At 47.4% G+C, this 23066-nt stretch overlaps 1 protein-coding gene across 1 annotated transcript in view; it reads right to left on the bottom strand.

Moving 5' to 3' along the window:
• Positions 1–13749, bottom strand: part of CD82 (CD82 molecule) — a 38344-nt gene extending 24595 nt beyond the window's left edge. Inside the window, exon 1 of the mRNA XM_086463186.1 lies at positions 13730–13749. The gene's annotated coding sequence lies outside the window, so the exon portion shown is untranslated. The remainder of the gene's footprint in view (positions 1–13729) is intronic.
• Positions 13750–23066: the final 9317 nt, after the last annotated feature.

A 23066-nucleotide genomic window follows, 5' to 3' on the forward strand; every position in this document is an offset into this window, starting at 1 on the left:
CAGACTAAAGACCCACAGAAGCTAGCTGAGGATCAGGAGTTGCTCACTAAAAGGTCACTTCCCCTTCCAGCTCCAAGCCAGGCACCTGCACAGAGGAGAGGCTAGGGAAGGGGCAGCCCAGAAGGCCACAATCTTTAATGGCAGGGGAGGAAACAGATCACCTTTGGCAGGATTTTGAGCCCTTGCACCACAAAGCCCAGCTGCTGGGAACGCTTCTCTAGCCATGCACACGAAGAACAAGCACTTGGCAATCAGAAGGTCTCCAGATCATCAGTGATGAGACAGGACAGCTTCACACAACAGCACCAGTTAATGAACAATGACAGTTACTAAGTCTCCTGTTAAACAGGTACAGCACTGCCTTCAGGGCAAAGACTGCAAGTTACAGCCATGTTAACTTACAAAGAATATCCTACAAGTTCATCTTGTTGATGTTAATATTCAAAGGCCTTGGACTTTCAGTACATCTGGGAAGTACCTCTTGTCTCTGGCAAGCAAATAACCGCAGAGCCAATGAAAGACTCTGGTCTGAATTCACTGAACTTTTCTTTAAGCTCCACTGAGATAATACCTGTTGTGTAGTGACCTTGAAAACATAAACAAGATCATGTTTGTCATGGAGATTTTCCAAACAGCATCTCTTCAAAAGTTACAACAGAGGGATTGAGGGAGAAGCTAGATCCCCCAAATTAAGGCCGTGTTACCCTCTCAAACAGGCCACACTTGTGGATGCAGAGATTTATACACATTCATATGTGTGTGTTTGTCACCAGTTCAGCTACAGTTTCTTTTTGAAGCATCAGGGCAATACAAATGAAAACTGTATTTCTGCATAATACAAACTTTGGAAACAGAAGGGAAAATAAGGTGCATGGAGCAGACTATCTCTTATTCCATCTACCCTAGAGACAGTTGCTTCCTATCTTAAGTAGAAGCAATTGCCTTCAAGCTAGAGGAAATGGTTTGAGGGCTTAGAGAGAGCAGTATAGCTACATCAGCCTGCACACTGCAGCACCATACTTATTTGTCAAACTTTGATCTGCCACTGAGGACAGAGTACAGACAGGTACAGTGACACACTAACACTGTGGTCTGCAAGACATTTGCAAGCCAGAGGCTCAAGCACACCTGCAGTTCCTCCACAGCTGTGCTCCCTGGAATGAGGGGAGCAGACTAGAGCAAGACAACAGTTGGCCACAAGTACACCAGTGGAAAGACCAGATTTCCTCAGGAAACTAGATCTGCTTCTGAGGAAACTCATCAACTTGCACTGCAATGGTAATTTTTTCCTGGTGCACCTGGTAAGACACTAAGCTTTTCCATTTGACTTCTGCAGTTAGTGTACTGTTGTGTCAATCTGACAAGCAACAGCGTCATCCAGCAAGACCCTAGATTAGAAAGCACCCATAGGACTGTCTACGATGGCAGAGGTTTTTCAGCATGTTTCATCACAGTAAGCACATGTTGTGCATTTTGTAAAGAGGAAATGCGTATTTTAGAATGCTTGAGAGGAAGTGATTACCTATTTATAAACCACTATCATACTATTAAAAAGAAACCAACTCACAGTTCAGTATCAAAGAGCAGCACAGGTTTTAGAAGTGTCTGTTAATCAAGGGGTGCAATCAGATTTTAAGAACATCTGGACTTCACACTTCAGCTTGAAAGCCAACATTTGAGTAGACCTTCAGTCCCTACAACTGGCAAATTAGAAAGTTCTTTGCTATTTTCAGTCTACACACTCATGCTTGCACAGCATCACAGTATTTGCAGGACAGTATTTCTCAGATTTAAGCAAATCTTTCCATTCAGCAGGAACAGAGATACAACTCTGCCAAAAAAACTGGAAAGAAAAAAAACCAACACCCCACAATCTGTCCCAGAAGTCATTTGTTTCTCCTCTCCCCCTAAAAAAAAAAAACAAGACAATTTACAAGAAATAGCAGATAGAAGAAAAAGCCAAACCTACAGTTTAGTGGACTTTCTCTTTTTGATTACCACATACTAGAATATTATTTGTGCAAACAAACACTGAAGGTAGGGTCGAGAAAGATGTCTCCACATTGACTAAAACCAGCACACAGTGCAGTAAAAATGCATAGTTTTCATAGAACTGGTTGGGCAACTCTGTCACTTGACTTCATTAGCTCTAACAGCTCCAAAACCAAGCTCAGCTCTGCTTTGTTTTCTGCACTTGGAGCCGTTAGGTTGTAAACTTCACCTCTGAAATGGATGCCCCTGCCCGTGAGCAGCATGGGTGTGTCAGACAGTCCCCCACACTGGCTTGCCCCACACCTCCTCACAGAGAAGCAAAGTCCATGAGCAGGACCTGCACCCCAAACTGCAGCAGGGTGGCCAGCACAGATGAGCAGCACTCTGGTCACACTCAGGTAAGCTTTCCCCAGCATGGCTCTGCAGCAAGCAGAGGATTTACCATCACCATCAGGCTCATCAGCCTGGAAATCCCCACTGCAAGTACATGCGGAGGATGGACTTCCAAGCCTCCCTTCTCATGCAAGCAAAGCCTTGGGGGCCAACAAATCTCCTCTAAGGAGTTGCACAATATCCCTCCTAATGCCACTTGGTTTGGAGATACCTTCCTGAGACCCAGCAGCCTGCCCTCCCTGGCAAAGCACCCAAAGGATACCACAGTCCAGACAGGAAGAAAGCCTTAACACAAGCTTTTTTTTTCTGTCTTATGAGACAGCACCAGAGATTGCCAGACTGAGGTAGGAGCCAGGTAGTATAACTGATCTTTATCTTTTTTACCTCCTCCCCCCATAACATGCAAGAGGTCAAGGACTTCCACTGTAAAGTTTCCTTTCAAAACAAACTGATTTTCAGTTACTTTCATTTTTTCAGATGCTAGGGCAGATAACTAGTGAGTGTTTAGATTCAGCACATCCATGCCAAACATGTTTCTGAGAAGTTACAGCATCTGTCTGAACTGGGAAGCAAGGTCTCCTATTCTTCTTGGTCCTTTCCAGGAATTAGAGAGGATGTAGTAAAGACACAAAGGGAGCAGTTTTACTCCAAGGGCAGGAAGTTTTCCCTAGCTTTGCAACTTGAACAGCAATTAAACAAACACCCCTCTCTCCACCTCCTCTGCCCTCTGAATCTTGGGACTGCACCCTTCTCCACAGGCAGATGGATGGGGCTGAGCAGAGCCCAGGCATCAGAAGCCAGTGTGGGAAGGAAGCTGAACCCAACTAGGCTTATCCACTGCCATTCCCAGCAATAGCAGGCTCTCCAGTAGTTCATTCCATAGCTGAAGCCAGACACTGCTAGAGGCCAAGCACTAGAGATTGCCTACTCAGAAGAGCACAGGAAGACAAATACTCCCTTGTGCTTGTCAGTCTAAGCCTCTGGAGGAGCTTGGACACCCTGCCAAACTAGCTTAGTGCTCACCAGAGCACTGAAGTCTCACACCGCTGGGGGACCAGGCCACTGGAGAATGGAGGTGTCTTCTGGCACCAGAATTCTCCCCAATTCCTCTCCCCCTAGGGTCCAGCCAGATGATCTTAAGTGGCAGAACAGAAGGAAAAAAAACAACAAAAACCAAACCACCACAAAGCAAACAGAGGAGACCTCTGGCTTGTTACTCTGAATGATTTTGAAGCTTTAGAATTAAGTCAGCTCTCTTCAACAACAGAAGAGACAGGCTATTAGACTACTTAAATCATATCACATGCTTTGTATCAGATCCTTTGCTGACAGCAAGGCATGGATCTCAAGAAGCAGAAGTTTTAACCCTTTAGTCCCACAGACCAAGCAGAGCTGGAAGACTACTGCAGACCCAGCATAAACCAGAAAGTCACAGTAGTCCTACTGGCACAGGAAAGTGCCTCAGCTCAAAGGGGTGCATCTTTTGGCCTGTTCACAGGGACAGTCCCTTCACAAATTATGATCTCAGGAATCTTGTTTTTGCCAAATACACCATTTGCTAATTGCAGCACCCTCACCACTTACCTGTCTGTATGCCTGTGGCTACTGAACCACTCCTGTTCCCCACCTAGTATGTTGGCACTGTTACATGTGATCCCAGTGCAGAAGACCACAGACCAGGGGCTGCAATAATCATCCCTCTTCAACAAGTCTGCCCTACCATAACCACAGGCCCTCCATTCTACAATTGGAAGGGCCCCATTGCAGGGCTGCTAGTACCCAGAGTCAGAAGTACAGGATTCCTGCAAGATTCTCAGAGTATCTCACAGTCTCTGCCAGACATTTATATCTGTGAGAACAAGGAAAGCAACTCAGCAAATCCATTTGCTACAAGTAGACAGGGACAGCTAAGCCAGGGATCTCCATACTCAGTGGACTCAACAGTATGGAGCCATTCCACAACAGGGGTGCCACAGCCATGAAAGGTTACTGCTGGACCCAGCCTCTGCCCTAGCAGAAGCTTTACTTCCCATCAGAGCACCCCATGGGTCACATGAGACCCCCATGCCCCACCAGACCCTGGTCTGCCATTTGGCAAGATGAGCACCATCATAGTCTGATGACAAACATCTCACAATATCCAGAGTTCCACACCACAGATACCACTTGACACTACCAGTGGGCATGAATAGAAAGAGAAAACCAGAACTATAAAAAGCTTCAGAGGAAGGAACTCTGTTTTAAGCAGTCTCTCTTTCCAAAAGGATGATTTATAGAGGGCAGGAGGGCAAGAAAAGCCTGAAAGTACAAGAATTTAGAGCACAGATTTTTTGAGTCGTTCCCTTCTACTCAAAAATATCCACCTGCAATCAGATTTTCTCCTTCCAATATCAATGTGAGTAACATGAATAGTTTCCTATTTGTAACTGGCACTATCTGGCCACAACAGCCAAACCCCTCACTAGTCCGATGACTCTGAGGATTCAGCTCAGAAGCTATTTCATGCTTTACTCTGGAAGAGTCCCAGCAGTGGCTGCTGTACAGTCTCCAAAACATACAGCAGCATTATCTAACACTTTTCCCTTCCACCTTTGCAGAGCAGTCTCCTCACTCCAAGCTCTTCCTACAGGAGGAAGAAAGTGGAAAAGAAAGCTGCATTGTACAGCAGTAAAGGGAATAACAACACAGCACAAGCTGTTACAGAAGCTGCAATGAAACTGCTTCCTTCCCAGCCTAAGCATTTTCGGAAGTGAAATGCCACAATAAGAAATCTCAGCAGACAAGGCTGGAAAACAAAGGAGGCCTCTAGAAAATATTTAGTCAGCTGGAAGAGATGCTCAAAACCTTTTGGTTCCCCTTCTGTGAAGACAGTCCTGGAGGTCAAGGCAGACTGCAATACACAGAGGTGTTTTCCTACCCTGCTGACTGCCCCATTACCAGGCAGGTAATCCCAGCAGACTTAATTGGAGCAACTTAAATGGAGCAATGTGAGAACATTACTCAATTATAGACCTGCCACCTGCAGTTAAGATCACGCCTCCACCAAGCACCATCCAAAAATAGGAAAATAATCAATCCATCCTTCCAAGCACCACATGCATAGGTTATGGACAGGGTTGCTTCAAGCCAAGAAGAACAGACATATGGGATAAGTTCCCCAGGAATTTGGCAGTTAAAATAGACAGCAAGACTTTGAAAAGCTGAGCCTGTTTTGGGAAAAGGAGGAGCCTCCTTGGAGTCTGCAGGCCTACACACAGCAGTCTGGAAAACACTGAACATAAACCAAAGGAGGCTGGGTGGCCTTTTCTTGAAAGGGTCTCCTTTTCTAAATTTAGAACATAAATACTTCAGGAGACTACTTGATGGAACAATGCTAGAAGAATGAGATGGAAAGAGTAGTTCAGAGGTATTTATTTTAAAAAAAAGAAAGAACTTTTCCCCAGAATAACAGATAAGCCTCAATGCAGGGATAAATGCTGCCATTTCAGAGAGGAAAAAAAAAGTAGGTCTGTTTCATCTCTATCAGTAAAGCATGACTGAGGCCAAGATTACTTCTTAATAGGGCTACAGGTTTTTTTCTTACTTGCCTGTCCCACCACATTGTGCTCTTTTCCCCACAGCCCACTCCCCAGAGACTGTTTCTACTTCACATCAGTTCCACAATTTTTAATCAAGCCAAACTTAAAGACATCAAATTACAGGAAGGCATCTCATGCATGCTACCTGGGCAGGTTACGGCTGTGACACAAGGCTCCCTCTGCCCTCGGGATATGTGTTTACCCCTCCCTAATGCAGCAGCTTGAAACCCAGCCCAGCAAAGCCCCATTGCCTGCTCCTCCTCCCACAGGAGACCTAGCCACTGCAGGACACCAGGGCTCTCTGGGACCCTGGGCACACGAGTAACCAGAGAGCACCACAGTAACACAGCAACTGACCTGGCTCAGCTCATACACAGCTGCACAGACTGTTCCTCTTGACAGCAAATACCCTGTGGCAAAGGCTGTCTCTCTGAGCAAACAAGGAGCAACTGTTAAGGTTCCCACAGGACAACACTGGGTGCATGGCCATCTACTTGTATACATGCTGGTAGGTCTTGCTTGTAGCTGACAGCTAGGCTAGGAGAGGTTTCCCATCTGCCTGAAGCTATGCAAAGCAGGAACTTACTGTTTTACTACAAGATCAAGTCTAAACCACTGCCACTACAGCCTCCGAAGCTGCAACATGATGGATTGGGAATGAATGCAGAAACATCCAGGCTTTGAAGCCACCAGCAAGACTGCAGCATCAAATCAAAGGAGCCTTTGAGGTCTTGGACTCTGGCATTGAAGCAGCTTGCTGTTCCTCGAAATAGCCCTCCCTTGAAATAGCCTCTTCTGCCAAGGTGGCAGCCAGTTTGATGATGCTTTTGACATTAAGAAATTCCCATGCAGTTTCAGCAACAGCATTTTGGTCACCTTGGTTTCATTCCAGGAAGCCACTGAGTCACACCACATCCCCCAGGGAGCAAGGGCAAGAGGAAACTCTGACCTGTCAGGTCCCCTTACGTCAGGCAGGAGAGGTACCAGTGGCTGTGGGCATCACCTCCCACCCCTTGAGCACAGTCAAAACCACCCCCATTTTAGATGCACTCAGACAAGGTGTTATCACCCTTGGAGGAACTGGTGCAGAGGGACCTGCTGAGTCCTGTACATGGGGAGCAGCCACCGCCTGCAGAAAGTCCCACAGTAGGGCTGGGGCTCACTTGCAAGGCTGACCTGCCCCAAAGGGCTCCACTCACCCTCACCACCAGCCTCCAGGGACCTCCATTGTACATGCAGCCTCTCTCCTGCTTCCTGTGCAGGGAGAGGTTGGGGAGGTGGAGCAGAAGGGCTGTGCCTTTACCTTGTTTCTGATGGCTCACCAAGGCTTATCCACACAGCTTTGGTCTAGAACTGTCCTGCACAGCAGCTGCTGAGCAGAAGTCTTTTCTAATTAGAAAAATCTTCCTTCAGGAATAGGCAGATTTACTGCACAACTCAGAGGGCTCTTTAGTTATTCCATGTGCAGTGTCTCTGCAAACCTGCATTAGAAGGGGACCTGAATGCAAAGAAGAGCCCAGCAGCTTCTTAGACTGTTGGGAAAGTACATCCAGCCAGTTGGGTTTTGTCTGGTTGGGTTCCCCATGCACACCAGAAGAGACTTCAGAGATGAGCACAACTAGAATTGCCACCTGCCTTTTAAGCCGCAGTTTCTTCAAGCATCCAGCACAGATGCTGCAAAATAGTTCCCATCTCTGCTTGGTCAGTGCAAAATTGAAGACAACAGAAGGGTGGAAACAGCCTTGCTAACCTGCAGGTCAGCAATCTCCTCAATTGAAGTCCAGCACAGTATTCTGGATCCACAGTTCTATATGAACAGGGATCCTAGCTCCATGATCACAAGACACAAAAGAATGGGGAGCGAGGCAACATGAGACAGAATTTACTTAGTAAAGCACACTGGGAAGTTGAGGACATTCCAGCAAAGCCACTCAAGACTGACTCATCACCACCAGCTTCAGTCCACTGACACACACAGCAGACGCATGACCAGCTTCACAGCAGTCAAGAGGGCACTTTGATTGCACCACACCAGCAGGCCAAGGCACAATTATAATTGCAGTACTAGAGCTGAAATCCTATCACCACATCAGCCAGAACAGCACCTTTTATTCAAAGAGTAGTCTACAAATTATTTGATTACAAGCAGAAAGGAGAGGAGCGGGACAGTCTGCATACAGGCATGTTAGCTCCAAGGACCGAAGTCCAAAAAAGCCCACTTGATACTGACACCACTGAATAGGGAACCTCTCCAACTTCTGTCCACACATATTCCAAGTAATGTTAAGTAAGCCATTTGCAGGGCCAAGAAGAAATCAGAAAAAAAAAAATCAGGTAAGAATGAAGTAAGACATTCCCAACATGGATATTTTTGCCTCTAAGACTAAAGCACATAGAAACTGAATGCCATGAAAGGTACAGAAACTTCCCTGGAAAGGTCTAACTAGAGCACTGAGCCATTTTGTGCAACAGTAGAGCTCCTCTAGTTAATGTAGACTTCACAACTGATTCCCAACCAAACTGCTAATCATCTGTCACAGGAGACATGCCAGCTCCAGGCATTTAGGATTTGCATATTCACAGGTTCTGTTCTAGCTCAAACCAGGACACTGTCCTAGTCAAGTGCTAAGATGTCACTTCCATGCCTGCCTCACATGCCACTCCTGAAGCCCTGCACCAATATAGCACAGGCCGTGATTCCACAGCACCCCAGTGCAGAACACACCTAGAGGCAACTCACTCAAACCTCTGCCAGCCCAGTGCACCGGCCCAAGCAAAATCAGGGTTCTGAGCAGGATGCTTTTAAAACTAGACAGACAATCTGCTGCATGAAGCCTCTCCTGTAGAGGCAGGAGCTGAGGGCATTGAGATCCTGTATGGTCCCTCAACCCCATCCTGGTGGGGGCACAGAAATTTCATGGATCACAGAGGCAGCGGCCAAAGGAAAGTGCTCGTGGAGGACTCGGTCACATCCAGTGACTCCCTTCTCCAAGGCAACTCTGGAAAACAGCCTCCTTCATTCCCAACAGGTAAAACTACTTAACAGCAAGTTCAGGCGTCACTATGCAATCCCCTGTAACCTAGTTCCTCTCCCTCCCCTTTCCCAAGCTGCCTTCATAGCAACAGATGGGGAGCAGCAGAGGGACCAAGGGCAGTCCCTGACTCCAGCTGTGGGAAGGTCAGCTCGGCTCAAAGTGCACAGCTGCAGCTCCAATGGCTCATCCCTCCCTTTGCTTGCATACGAGACACCTCCCTCTGACTGAAGCAGAATTATTCTTCCTGACAAGGGGAATGCTCCATTATACAACTCTAAACCTCCAGGCTGCTGGATATCCTAACATATATAGCTCATCCCAGATCAGCATTTCTCCAGTACACACGGCCATGGGATTATCATCATACTGGAAGAGATCAGCAATCTGCTTATAGCCCAGCAACAATTTTGCAGTAAAGGGTAAATTGCTTTTGCGATGCACCTGTTTGCTCAAGGCTACACTACAGAGAAACTAAACCACCAGCATCCTCAACAAATGCCACCATTCCTTTGCCCATATGCAAGGCTCCTGGTGGCACAGAAGAGCTGGCCCTTCCCAGCTCCTTAAAGACAGACAGGCCACTTAGCAGCAAGCTTCAGAAATTAAGTACATGCACAGCGCTTTGATTTGACTTGCTTTTAAATGGTGTTGTCCCAGTTCTGAAGCTCCATCAAGGAGATAAAAGAACTAGAGCAGTCAGCCAGACAGCCCATGCATATGCCTCTTCCCACAGGAGAAAGCCTTAGTCTCCTCTTTCTCCCCTGTACTTACTTTGCATAAGCACCAAACCACACAGCTTCCCTGGCCCTGCTATGTCCAAGAGGACACATGCTTGGGTAAGGAGCCAGCAGTCTCTGATGCCTGTCCCCATCCCAGCAGGCTACTGTTTTATTCCCTCTGTCTGCTGTCATCTATCAGGCAGCCTCTTTCACAGAGCTACCCACAGTAACACCTCATCTTTCTTCAAGAAAATTAGCTCACTCTGAATCTGTCAGTGCACGCAAGCAATAATTTAAGCAATCTCCAGCACACAGTTCCTTGTGCTTCACTTATTGCCCCATCTAGGTTCAAGGCAGCCATTAACTGCTTCAGTGTTTCCAAGCCCAGAGAGCTTTCAGCAAACAGGCTCTGCCACGGCCAACCAACTGTCCAGGAACTGCTGGCAATGGCTCTGCCTCCTGTATTATTCCTTTTACGATGCCAACAGAGTCTGTAGTTTTTAGCCTTTCCTCCATTTCATTCCTGCTTTAAGAATACAGACAAGCCAGGGAGAGACAGAAACCATTACCTAATGATTGCAGCTCATTACACAGCTGCTAAAGGGAAGGTGGCTCACACAGCCATCCTTTCACACGTGTCATAACTCATTTGCCCGTGGAAAACCATCGATCCCACAGTCCTCCAACAAAAGCATCAGCACAAGAGGACAGTTTATTTCTTAGCCCAAAGCTGACAGCCATGGTGCAGGGGGCAAGGCTACTGGACTCAGCTCATCCTTTGATGTACATAAGGACTCTAGATCCCAGGATGTCATGATCCACGTTCAGAGATAAATGAAGGCAGAGAAGGAGAAAGGGATGCAGACATGGTGCTCCTATTTTAGAGAGGTGAAGTTAAGACACTCTAGAGTGAGGGCCAGAGTTCCTGGCAGCAAGAAGTTAATTTTATGCACACAAGTTTTTCCAAAGAGGAGACTGAGAAAGAAGTGCAAAAACTGAGACTCCACTCATGCCCTGTTGCACAGGCCCACTGCAAGCATTGCTTCCTCCTGCAGCCCTCCAAGACACTCAATCATAGCCCAAGCAGCATCTCCCACTCACCAGCAAGCAGAAACAAGACCAGGAAGAAAGCGACTTGCCACACCCCAGGCACCATTAAAGTGGAGCAACAATTACTACTTCAGATAGCATGGGGCATGGTCCACCTCCCAGCATCACCTTGGATTTCCTGTAACAGATCCTGTGCCCAAGGTCCTTGCAGCAGCACCTTTTGCCCCTGCTGCATGCTCACTACTGTGCCAGCAGGCACCAAGAACCACAGCCATGGTTTGAGTTGGAAGACACCTCAGGGCCTGTGGTTACCAGAGGTCTGCAAAACTCCCACCTGCACCTTTAAGATTTAAACATCTACTGGATGAACGCCTGCAGTCCTGGATGGTGCCCAGCTGCCTAACACCTGTGACACAAGGACCCGGTGATGCAGCAGAGGGATAAAAACCCTTTCCTCACCTACAGTTAGACAACAAATTTCATACGACCCCCCACCCTGCACTTTGTGGAATTTGAAGCAAACAGTGGCTTCAGCAGGAAACCTCCATGCAGCTGTGGGAAGGCCTCGTTAGAGCATCTCCTGCACCAGCTTACAGTTGTAGGTCACACTACAACCTGCCTGTCCCCTGAGAACTAAAATAGAGACAACAACAAGAATGAACAGAGTCCCCATGAGCCGCATCATTAAAGCTGCTAAATCCTCTTAAGGGAGGAGCTTCCATGCAGCAGGACAGAGATCTCCCGCAGGGAGAGCTTTCTCCAGGCACTGAGCTTGCGTCTTGCTCTATTTCTGTCACATGCAGGTAAGAAGCCGAGTGAATGCTGCAAGACTTCACCCAACCACCCCTGTCCTGCAGCACAGGGACAAGGATGCTGTCTCAGCAGTTCCAAGACCTTGGTAAGGACAAAGAAGCCCAAGCCAAGAGGGGTTCAGGCCCAGAGAGGCTCCACCGAGTGAAGCTGTTTTGGAAGCGAGATCCTTCTATGAACAAGGTGTTAAGTGAAACTATGTTAGGAGTGAGAAGCTACTCACTTCCCCGGGCCACTCCAAATCCATACATTGGCTTGCAGAGCAGTTGGCAAAGGTCCTTTTCACCCATGTGGCAGCCCAACGTAAGCTAGCACCCATGGATTTATTTTTTTTTATTTTTTAAAAGAAGCACAACTGTTGGCATGAGAGTTCTTGCTCTAGCCAAAGGACCAGAAACAAGTGTGAATGTTAAAAGCAACCCCATTGCAGCAACCACAAAAAGGTTCTGTGATGGAACACTGGCAGGGCTGCCACCACGCATGTAGTGACACTGCGGAACAGGTCACTGACTGCACCCCTGTCAGTGACCTTCTCCATTAACACTTTCTTTCCACTTGGCATTCTATTTAGTAAGGTCTCCTCTCACTAAACCCCTCCCTCTAGATTTTCAGAGCAGTGTTTCTACACTTGAACCTTGTGGTCCACCAAAAGGATCCCAGCCACAAAGCGGAAGCGACATTTATCATGCAGCAAGCAAGCTTCACAGCAGGAGGCTCATGCCTCAGGCTTTGAAGAGGATTTTTCTGAAGCTCGAGGTGCTTGAGAAAGTTAAAAAAGTTGTCAGTGGAGAGAAAGTATCACTGATGTCAGATTTCAAGACAGCACTCTGCAGCTGTACACCCTCACTTGCAGAGAAGCACAGGGGTGTTTTCAGAAGCTACACACTGAGAGGCCTCACTAGTGCTGGGATGGGTTACATCCCTGCAAACCTCTACCACCAACAACTGTACAAACATCTCCAAAAGTTGCTCTTCTCCCCAGCTGCCATCTCCAAGAGCACTGCAGTAGGACATTCTGTTCCTGCCTTGCACAGCTAGTAAAGTTGTAAGCTGTCATCTCAGGCACAAGATGGAAACACTAGAGCTGGTCCAAGACATAGGAACACTTCATCCTGAACTAGCTTTACAGTTTATTGAAGCCAACATTTAGATTCCAGGATGGTTGGGTTTGGTTTGTTTTTTTCCATTTTTTTTTTTTTACTGAATGCTCCATATTATGATAAAGCATACACAGCAGAGCTTTTATGCTCTGGGACAGAAACGACATGCCTGGGTTGTAACAAGCTGTTATCCCCGTTATCAACAGACTTGTTAACAGTCACACTGCAGGACAATTCACAGCCAACATCTACCCAGCTGTTGAAATGCAAGCACTACCCTGAACTCCTCTCTTCCCTGTGATCTTAAAAGCGGGGGGGGGGGGGGGGGGGGGGGGACGACACAGACACAGCAGGCTGGGCCAGCACCAGATTTCTGTAGTTGTAACAGGGGTAAGATTGCTGCAGAGGCATCTAATCTCCATCTTAGAAATCAATCAAGACAGAGTCCCACTGAAGACAGTAGCACTGCCCAGCCTCACCGGTACACAGCTGCGGCACACTCAGCCGAAATCCCTTCACAGCAACACGTCCGGCCCGTAGCACCCACTCCTGCGTGACACCACTCCGCTGCACCTGAGGGTGGGTTGGCTGGGGTTTTTTTCAGGCCCCACACCAGCTACACAAGAGGATCAAACCTCACCCGCCAATTCCAGCTGGAAGGGGCACACACAGAGGCACGCATGTAAGCTGTGCAGCAACCGGGGCTTGCTCCAGCGAGGCTCTCCACACTAACCACACGCCCGGGGACGGGCTCCCAGGGCGCACGAGGGCTGCCCGGCCGCCCCCCCACACCCCCAAACGGGGCTGCGCTAACTGCAGCGGGGGCTCCTGTCCTGTCGCGCCCGAGGGAGCCGCTTCCCGCCCCGGCCGCCAGCGCCCTGCCGAAAGCACCAGGGAAGTCCCTCCGGGGCCGGCCCCTCGCCCCGCCAAGACCCCCGGGCCGAGGGGAGCGGGACCGCCGGGCCCAGCGGAGGGAGTCCCGCCCCACGCCCTCTCCTCCCGGGCTGCCCCGCTCCCCGGCCCCACAGAACGGGCGGCCGCAGCGCACCTACCTGCCCGGCACAGCTCGACTCGGCGGTCCGCTCCCTTCCTCCCGCCGCCGATGTGGCCCTGGCTTTGCTCGAAGCCCCATAGGGCGGAGCCAGCGGCTGCGCCGAGCCGGCCCCGGGGCGGGCCACCGCCCTCTGCCCGGCCCCCGCTGGGGGGGGGGGGGCTGCAGAGCGCCGGCGCCTCTCCCTGCCATGCCCGCGGCGGGTGGGCGGGCTGTCTTCCTCCGGAGCGGCCTGCCGCCCTGCCCGGAGCTCCACGCGACACCCCACCACTACCCCGGCTTGGGGCCAGCCCCTCGCTCGGCCGCTGCGTCCCGTTTATACTCGCTTCCTCCAACCAAAGGACACCTCTTCCAGACCCCAGCAGGGCCAAGCTCACGCCGGCCCCTCTCACCTGTTAGGCCTCCTCATCCTCTCCAGCTGTGATCGGGTCGCCTTGCTCTGCTCCCGCCGGTGGCACAAGGGCTGCTGCAGGCGGTTGTCCCTGACGCGCCATGTTTGCCCCACCTCATTTCAGGCTCTCCCTCTGCGGCCCATCGGGCAAGTATACTTCATGTTGAAGGCCGCTCACAGCTTGCCTGCCCCTGCGAGACGTGCACTGTGGCCCTCCACCAAGGGAAAGCAAGCCTGGTGACCCACTCAAAGGTTTCTCCAATCGTCCATTTTGCTGCCCTAGTGAACCCTGTAAACAGCAGCAGGGCTGCTGCATTGTTCCCTGTCCAAAGCCCCTTAAGCTCTTGTTCACCGCAGTGATTACAGCAACATGACGACGGTGAGGTGCTAGCATGCTGTGGATGCTGCTTACTCTGCTGACCGGTGTCATTGTATTGTTTCCCAGGGTTTCCCTGTTTTGTGTGGTGTATCCGCTTTGCGCAGCAGGCAGCAAGCTCACGGTACCGGCTCTTTGTTCTTGGCGTGTGGCATAACTAGCCCAATGGGATCCTGCCTCTGCTCTCCTGGCAGAACAGAAATAAAAATAATAGCAAGAAGGCAATCCAATAGTAACAATAATGTGATCCCCTTTAAATCCTCATTTCAAAGATACTAAAACCAAACCAGGCAAGTGGATCCTAAAATGAGGGAACGTCAGGAGGTCCCTCACCCTTCTGACATGCAGCATTCCTCACTTTCATGTTTTCTGCTCTCATGGCAGGAGGAGGAACAGCAAACTCATGCAGCTCCAGGCCCTGGTCTTCATTCCTGGGGACAGCAAAAACCAGTTTGGCCTTTGTACTGGGACAGGTGTACAATGGCCACCTTACACTGTCCTTACAAGATGCCTCTCAATCATCTTTCTGTGGCTGCAGGGTGATTCCTCACTATGCTACCAGACTTTGAACAAAAGATTTTTAAAGGCCTTTTGCTATACTGTGCTTTATTCATCGCATTCATTTGGTTTTAATTCTTGCATTTAGAGCCCTATGCAGTCCAAACCATTCCAATCCAAAGAGAAAGCAGATCCCATCCTCTTCCTCTGGTACCAGCATTAAACACATCCTTCTCCCCTTTTGCAGCAGCGGTGCTCAGCAGCCTTCCCACTAGCCTGTATATTATCCTGCAGACACCTTACATTGTTGGCAGGATGAGCGTGTGGGTGTGCAATGGCTGAACACAGGCCACATAACAAGTCCTCCTTCCTGCATCTTGGATAGGGTGAGACAGGAGGGGCCGTGGGAGGGGGCTGCCCCTGGAGAGCAGGTGCTGAGTGCCACACACATTGCATGCAGCACCCTGGGCCGGATGTCCCCATCTGTGCCGCTGGCAGGGAGCTGCAGGCTCATCCGCTGCAGCTGGCATGTGAGCTCAGCCAGGCAGAGGTGGTTGAAATGCAAGTGCTGAAGCATAACAGAGTTGGTAAGGTGGAAGTGAAAGGACTCGCTCTGCACAGGGGCTTTTGTAGGTGTGGTCTTGTCACTCCTATTTCTGCAGCTGTCCACAGCAATACCAGGCTATCCATGGACTGGAAACTGTCTAATAAATCTAATTTTGATCAGGCTCCTCTGTCTTACCAAAAAGAGTTGTAAGGTCAGTTGTTAGTGTCTAAGATGGGGACAAATTTTGCATCAGAATTATTTGGGGCAGTATCTGAAAACTCATTTACAACCAGTCTTGGGGACGTCGTGTCTCTGGAAATCGGCAGCACTCCAGCATCTCTTTTCACGCTGAACTAACCTTCAGTAAAAACACTCCTATTCTCAAAGAGAATATTGAAAGTACTTTTTCTTTCCCCTTTCTCTCTTTGTAATAGGCTGTATCTTTAATTTAAACATCTGATCAGGCTTATGCGTGTACTCTGTAAGCCAGAGTGCTTACCTACAAAGGTGCAAGGCTCTGTGGGGCAAGTGAAGTAGTGTCTGCCTGTTCTTATTCTCAGTCTTCCTCATCTGTGCACTGACAGAGTATCCAAGCCTATAGGTACTGAGCAAGCAGCTTGTTTCTGATTCTTACAAAAAGTGTCCTACTTTGAGGAAGGAAGCCTGGGCTCAAAATATTCCCCCTGAAGATTAGTGCAAAGGCTGTTTCTTAAAGAAAATGGGTTTAAAATAAAAAGTGATTGCAAGGTGCAGTGCAAATGGATTGTGTATGTGCCAGCAGCTCTGGTGCCTGAATGAATTTGTGTCAACGGCTTTTAGAGTGGGATACACGTTAGCAAGGGCAGTGTGGAGGTATATATGCATGAGTGATTGCATGTATAACTGGTTATGCTTCAGTGACACTTGGATATGAAATGGTGAGTCTGTAGAAAAGCATTAAGTCTATACGACTGCTTTTGCTGAGAACAGAGCATAGGATTTAAAAGAGAGCTTCCAAAGAGCCTGAATTGTGTTAGAAAGTCTGAAGTGAATCACGCTGTTCTGAGGGCTTGCAACAGGGACTTGGCAACAGAGGAGAAACAGATCTGCAAAGACGCTGCAGCTAAGCCATGCACAGATGGTAAACTAAAAGCCCAAGTATAAACAGCATCTTTTACAACATACACAGTAGGCTGGATTCTCAGCTAGTGATTAAAGTGCTTGTAAGAAAACACGCAGACTGGAGAAACCCACCATTATGTGGTGTGTAAGGCCGAAGACTGAATACCATTTCAAAGGCAGCCAGAGACCAGCCAATAAGTCATTCAGCCAAGCAATCTGCTTTTGCCTTGAGCCATCTTCATTTCAAACACAACAACCATCCCCTGACAAATGAATACTTTCTTTTTAGGAGGAATTAATCTCTTTTACCCAATCAAGTCATGGGCTATTCTGTGGATAAACATGGGAAGTCTGCACATGAGTCCACGTCCCTGGGATGCAGCCTCCTTGTACAGGTCCCCATTCATTTGTACCCAAGGTCTGGCTCCTTCAGGCGAAGAGGAATACTAATGCCCTGCACAGAGCTGGCTGTGCTGCACCTTTACAGCCGTTTGCAGCCTTTCTCGGGGTTGTGAGAAGCTTCATAGTCCTCAGAGCCCCACTGCTTTGCAATGAAAAAACACAGGTACTGCATGGGGGGACTGCTAACTGTGGGTGGCTGGTAATGATGGAGGGAGCTACAGTCCCCTCATTCTCTGTTGGTAAAGTCATGCCTGGCTGGGTAGGAACCATCCTGGAACAGTGGGATGCTGGCAAGCCAGTTCCCACCATTTTATGTACACTTTGCATCTCTCTGTGAAGCAGGGGTTGAAGATCTCAGGGTTGTTCGGCAGCAAGCTGCAGAGTGCAAGGGACCAAACTGCTTTTCTCTAGTCTCAGAGGTTCTCTGAGAAGAAAGGGTCTGAAGTTCAGCTGGCATAGGTTGCTGCCCAGTGTTACGTATATCAGAAGCAGGAAATTAGTCCTTGGCATCAGGGAGAACAGAGAAAGAGGAAGACACGTGTGGATTTATAATGTTTGCATATTTCTTTTCCTTGAAAAGTCTTTCAACTGGCCTCACTTTACTGTGACTCTAAGAGGGGAAGGATTTCTGTGCTGGCAGAGCCAAAACATTGAGGGTACAGCGATGAGTGCTGTAATTATCAATACTAACTGCGAAAAAACTGTTCTTTCAAAATTGCTTTGATAAGGAGGAAAGACTTTCAATATAGAGCAAAGGTTTTCTGTTTAAATTCCAAGTTAAAAAAAAAACTATCAAACAACTTCACAGTTAGTATCTGTTTAATAACACAGTCTGAAATAGAACGCAAGACATGATTTAAAATTACAGATTTTGTCAAGTCTAGTTTGACAAGAAATCCTTTCATGGCACTGTAAGTGGAATCCTCTTTTATTTGCCAAAAGCTGTGACTTACTAGCAGATCAATCATATACAAAGAATAATGGTTAGAATGAACAGCAATAAAAGTGCAGTGGTTGCTGGGACTTGTGGGGCAAGGGGAGATTATTTTAACTTACATTTGGGAAAAAAATGTTTATTGAAAAGTCTGGGTTTTTTCAGGACTAATTATTTTTACTAATTCTGCATTTTATGACTTCGAAGTGAACAAGTCAGCTTTAGTATTTTTATTTATTAATTAATTTTCTTGATGACCAGTTGCCCTCACCTGGTTGAAACGAGAAATACAGGCAATTGAAATTTTCCAGCAGTAGTTAGACTTGGACAAGCCCAGGTGACTGTTCTGCCAGAGGCACCACGTAACTGGGAAGCAGATTCCATTGTAGCTTGGTTATTTTGGATCCTGGTAGAGGTCCCTCACTGCTGACTATTACAGAGGTGACTGCCCTCCCAAGCTCGGTATTTTGTGAGAAAATGTTGCTCCCACCTCGATGGGTGCTGGAAAATGCAGCATGCAGGGATGTTTCTTCCTAGGCACTAACTTTGGGACTTCTGGACTCTAAGCTTTTGTGATCCATTGAGCATTAGCAAGTATGGGAGCATGTGTCCCCATGAGCTGAGTATCTAACTGACCTTTGGGATGGGAAATTTGCTGGAATAAATCATCAAGATTTACCATCTCGTGCTTTCCAGAATTTCTCCCTGTTTTTAAATCCACATAGAAACAAAATTCAAAAGGTCTTCCACAAAGTGTGAGCAGGTCACAGACATCTCTGGATTGAGAAGAGACCATGACTTGCCATAGGCTTGCTCATTTGTGGCAGATAAGACAGAAGGTGCCAGATGAGTTTCAAAAAAGCATCCCAGGCACTAAGGAGTTCTTCCTTGTGCTTATGAGCTCTGTTCAGTACCTGGGCACGCCTGGACTAGCAATACCATAGTGTGACCTTGTGGAACTTGGTGGAGCTAGGACTCAACCCAATTTTACTATTCTCTTTGTGCCTTTTGCAGTCATCGCTGGCAACCAGAAACTAATTCCAAAGAGATGGCATTCAGTCCTTTTAAACACGTGTAGATATAGAAGAAAACCTGAAGAACTTGACCTTACTCTTGAGGCTTCCATAATAGACAGTAAAATCTTTCCTCTTCCTCTTACACAGAACCATTCTGCTTCTTCCACTGTGTTCTCTCTCCTTGGAGATACACAGCATCCTGTTTGTTCCTGTTGCAGGAGAGACCTTACCTTGAATCACAACCTCCTGTTCAGAGAGCAACAAGAATATCCACTGTTCCTCCAGGAACCAAGTAGGGTCTTGTTTCTAGAGGCAGCCTGGTGGAGCACAATAGGTTCCACTTACAACCTTGCTTTGATCTAGTACTTACAGATTGAAGTGATATTCTGGATTTTATATCCAGCTTTGCACTGGGAAGTTATGAAATGCCAAAGCACCATGAGATCCCTCCTCTCCCACGAGATTTGAACTATTTTGCATAATATCTTTCCATAACAGTGTTTCTGAGGTTAGGCTGCCTGGATGAGTATACGCATTTTTCTGAGTAGTAGGAAGAAGGAGCCAGAGCACTGATAATAAGACTACTTTCCTCCTAAGAGCACAACTTGAATGCAAAGTTGCATGGATCTGCCCTTGTCTAGCAAAAAGAAAGAACAGAATTGGCACCAGAAAAACACAGGCACATCTGGGTAGTTCTCATATGTGATTCACTCCTAGCAGTCACATTGACTTGGACCAGCCCTGTCTGAATAAGTCTGTTTAAACACTCATCTGTTTCCTGACAGTTCTTTTAACTGTCTGTTACCTTGGACTGAGAGGAATGAACATTAGCCAGCAATGGGGAAGGTTTCCTTGTTGGTCTGTGTTGGGGGTGTGCCGGGACAGATGCTGTTGCTCAGATGGTATTAATTGACAGCCCACAGTCCTGAAGGCTGGTGAGAAGTCATCCCTTTCAATCCAGTTAACATAAACACTGAGAAAACTCAAGGAAGGAGAACCTAGTTCGAGGTCTGCCAAAATAAATGAAAGCACTCAGGAGAAACACTGGTACAATTTACCTGAAGGAGCAAGGCAAGTGGAACAAACAATCCTGTGACACTAATACTTCTTACATAAGCTCAGATCCACAAAAGTATTTAGAGACTTAATTCCCTTCAATTTCATTTATGAAGGCATCCAAGTACTTCCTTGATATGTAGAGCCGATTTTAAATCTCGCACTGATAGCAGTCCCTTTTCGACCTTTGCCTCCCTGCTCTTTCTCACCCAGATGCACGTTTCGATGCCCACATGGGCAGTGAGGTGCCCAAATGCACCCCTGCATCATCTATTTACGCACGTAAAGCTGTGGTGAACCACATGTAGGAATGAAATCCTTGGAGTATGCTGACTTGCAACTGGTCATGTGCCTTTCTTCCACTTGGTGTCTCTCTTCGGTCTCAAATCCGCGGCTGGATCTCCAGTAGCGCTCTCCTGGGGACGGTTATTTGTTATTTGCGTCACAGAAGTATCCCAAAGTTTCAGTGGGTCACCGCGACCCCATAGCAATTAGCAACATAGAGGGCTCACAAAATGTGAGACTCCCTTGCCCTACCTTCCCAGCTGTACAGCTTCACTGTGTGACCCCAATCAGTTTTAAATGCACTTAGGAAATTAAAATATTTATTCTTTGTTACTATTTTTTTTTTTTTTTTTTTTTAGTGACAGTAACATGTTTGTTGTCCAACTTGATCTAATTCTTGTTACAGAGAGCTAGGGCCGGTTTGACTCATCCTCTAACAAGTGCTAGAGAAGTTTACAGGCATGCAAGTGAAACAACACAAGTGTTGCTTTACTGAATTCGCAAGCAGCCTTTTTAAAAGGGATAATTTCAAAGTAACACCAAATAAAAGCACAGTCTTTGCCCTCGTGCACAAACAGAGAAGACAAGGGAGAATTAAAAAACCCCTGTACAATACTTCCAATCCTTCTGCATATTGTAGTGGAAAAATTCCAGGGGCGGAGGAGTATGTGATTTAAGCCTTTTTGTACCAGAACGCAACTTCTTTACGCTATGTAAGACTGAATTGATAGGGAAATCCATAAGCTTGGCTTCCTTTCCAACTTCTATATAGTGCCTGCCAGTTTTTCAATGACAAAATCTACACTGGAACTCTCCGCTTTGAAAAACTACAGATACTTGCTGCCACACATGGAAAACACTGTGGCTTACAGCATGAATGCCTTAATGTGCTTGATTCACTCCTGTTTCTGGGCCTTTTCTGTTTTGCCAGTTCCTCTGAGATTAAATCTCTGAGAGAAAGTGATCCAAATTGAGTGTGTTTGGCAGTCCCCTCAAATAAAAGCTCCTTCCTCCAAAGACCTCTTGGTGTCTTGCTTAATTCTGATCTGGAGACCTAGAGACTAGACTCTCAGCTGGTATAAACAAGGGAAGTATACCACATAACAGCAGCTGAGGATCTGGAAAATAGTATCTACCAATAACTTTTTACTTCATGTGGGTTCTACCCAAATAATTCACTAGCCCTCCTGTGGGAGAACAAAGCACTGTATATTTCCTTTTACGAGCTGTTTTGCACATAAATGCTCTTTGCAGTCCTAGTACATCTCCACTGAAACCAGTGAGAGCAAGTTTGCAAAATCTGTGCACAGCTTATTTTTAAATCCTTTCAAAATCACAGAGGAATGTTCATCAGATTGCAGATCCTCAACACAAAATAGCTGCAAAGGGTGCCAAAATTTTCTTAGAGCAGATGCTGAGATAACATTTTATTCTTTTGCTGTGCCTGCATGGGATGAGTGGGACATCCTGGACTGTCATGGCTATGGGACACCAAGTCTGGACGAGGATGGACATGCCGTCAAGCGGCTGCTTGTCCCGATTGCTTGGACGAACATCCCAAATTCTTAACAGGATCCTCATTTCTCTCCGGAAAGTGGAAAATTAAATGTCGCAGAGTCTTATCTGACAATCTCGAGTTGTCCATCTTCTCTAGGCAGCACCAAGCTGGAAGGGCTCTATATCAGGTTCTGCCTGGTTAGCAGGACTTGCCACAACCAGTGTTTCTAATAATCGATTGACTGAGGGTTTGTTCAGTGTTACTTGCACTGACCCAAGAAAAGGAGCTCCTGCCACTTGCTGTGGGTGAGGGTTTCCCTCTGCAGGAGCTTTTCTTCCTCTTCCATTTGCAAGACTTTACCCCCCATGCCCCATTTTACTCCTATCATCTTGAGCTGCCCTCAGCAACTCCTTCCAGTCCCTGGTGCAAGGGTGCTGCAGGGGTAGCAGCACTGCAGAGGAGTCTCCGGAGCAGCTATAAACAACTCTTTAATTCTCCTCCTCATGCCAAAAACTGACTAAGCCTGCTATGAAAGGGATGTCAGATGTGGGAAAGCAATTTGCAACCCTCGAGATCCTGCTTGCCACCAGCAGAGTTTCCACAGCGAGAAGAAGGCAGAGAGGCATACTCCATGCTGTCTCTAGACACCCTCCACCAAGCCGGCACTGAGCGATCCCATACATCAGGCCAATATCAAATGTAACCGCAGAGGAGGCTTTCCCTTATCTTTCAGGACAATTACCAAGCTATACATCACTTGAGCAGTCTGGGAACTTTGGGAGATTGTGGTTTCTGGTAAAACGAGAAAATCTTTTCATGGTTAGTACTGGCAATGAAATTTGTATCCCGCCTCCATCTGGGCTGAGCCACGGGCTATCTTTCTTTGAGAGATGATCTTCTCTCCACGTCAAAGGTCAAATAAATAAATAACTATGTGTGAATGTGTGTTTCAAGGAAAAATCATGCTTTCTTTCCTTCTCCCCTCCTGCCCCTCATTTTGCCTTGGAGAAGTTACGGTTTTCCTCAGGTCCTCAGAGAGTGAAAATTGTCCAAAATGTGCTTCAGGAAAGTGATTGCTCAAAGTGAATCAGTTTCCAGGGTCTGCTCACCATCTGTGTGCCTTTAGGAGATTGTCACACTTTCGGCTGGCTTCATCCATCTCTCTAATTCCTTGGTTACAGTCAAAACAGTTTTAAAAGGGTTCGGTTCCCACAGTGGGAAAGTAACTGGGACG

The sequence above is a fragment of the Leptosomus discolor genome, chromosome 3 (genome assembly GCF_034619465.1).
Source record: "Leptosomus discolor isolate bLepDis1 chromosome 3, bLepDis1.hap2, whole genome shotgun sequence".
In the NCBI taxonomy this organism is placed as follows: domain Eukaryota; kingdom Metazoa; phylum Chordata; class Aves; order Leptosomiformes; family Leptosomidae; genus Leptosomus; species Leptosomus discolor.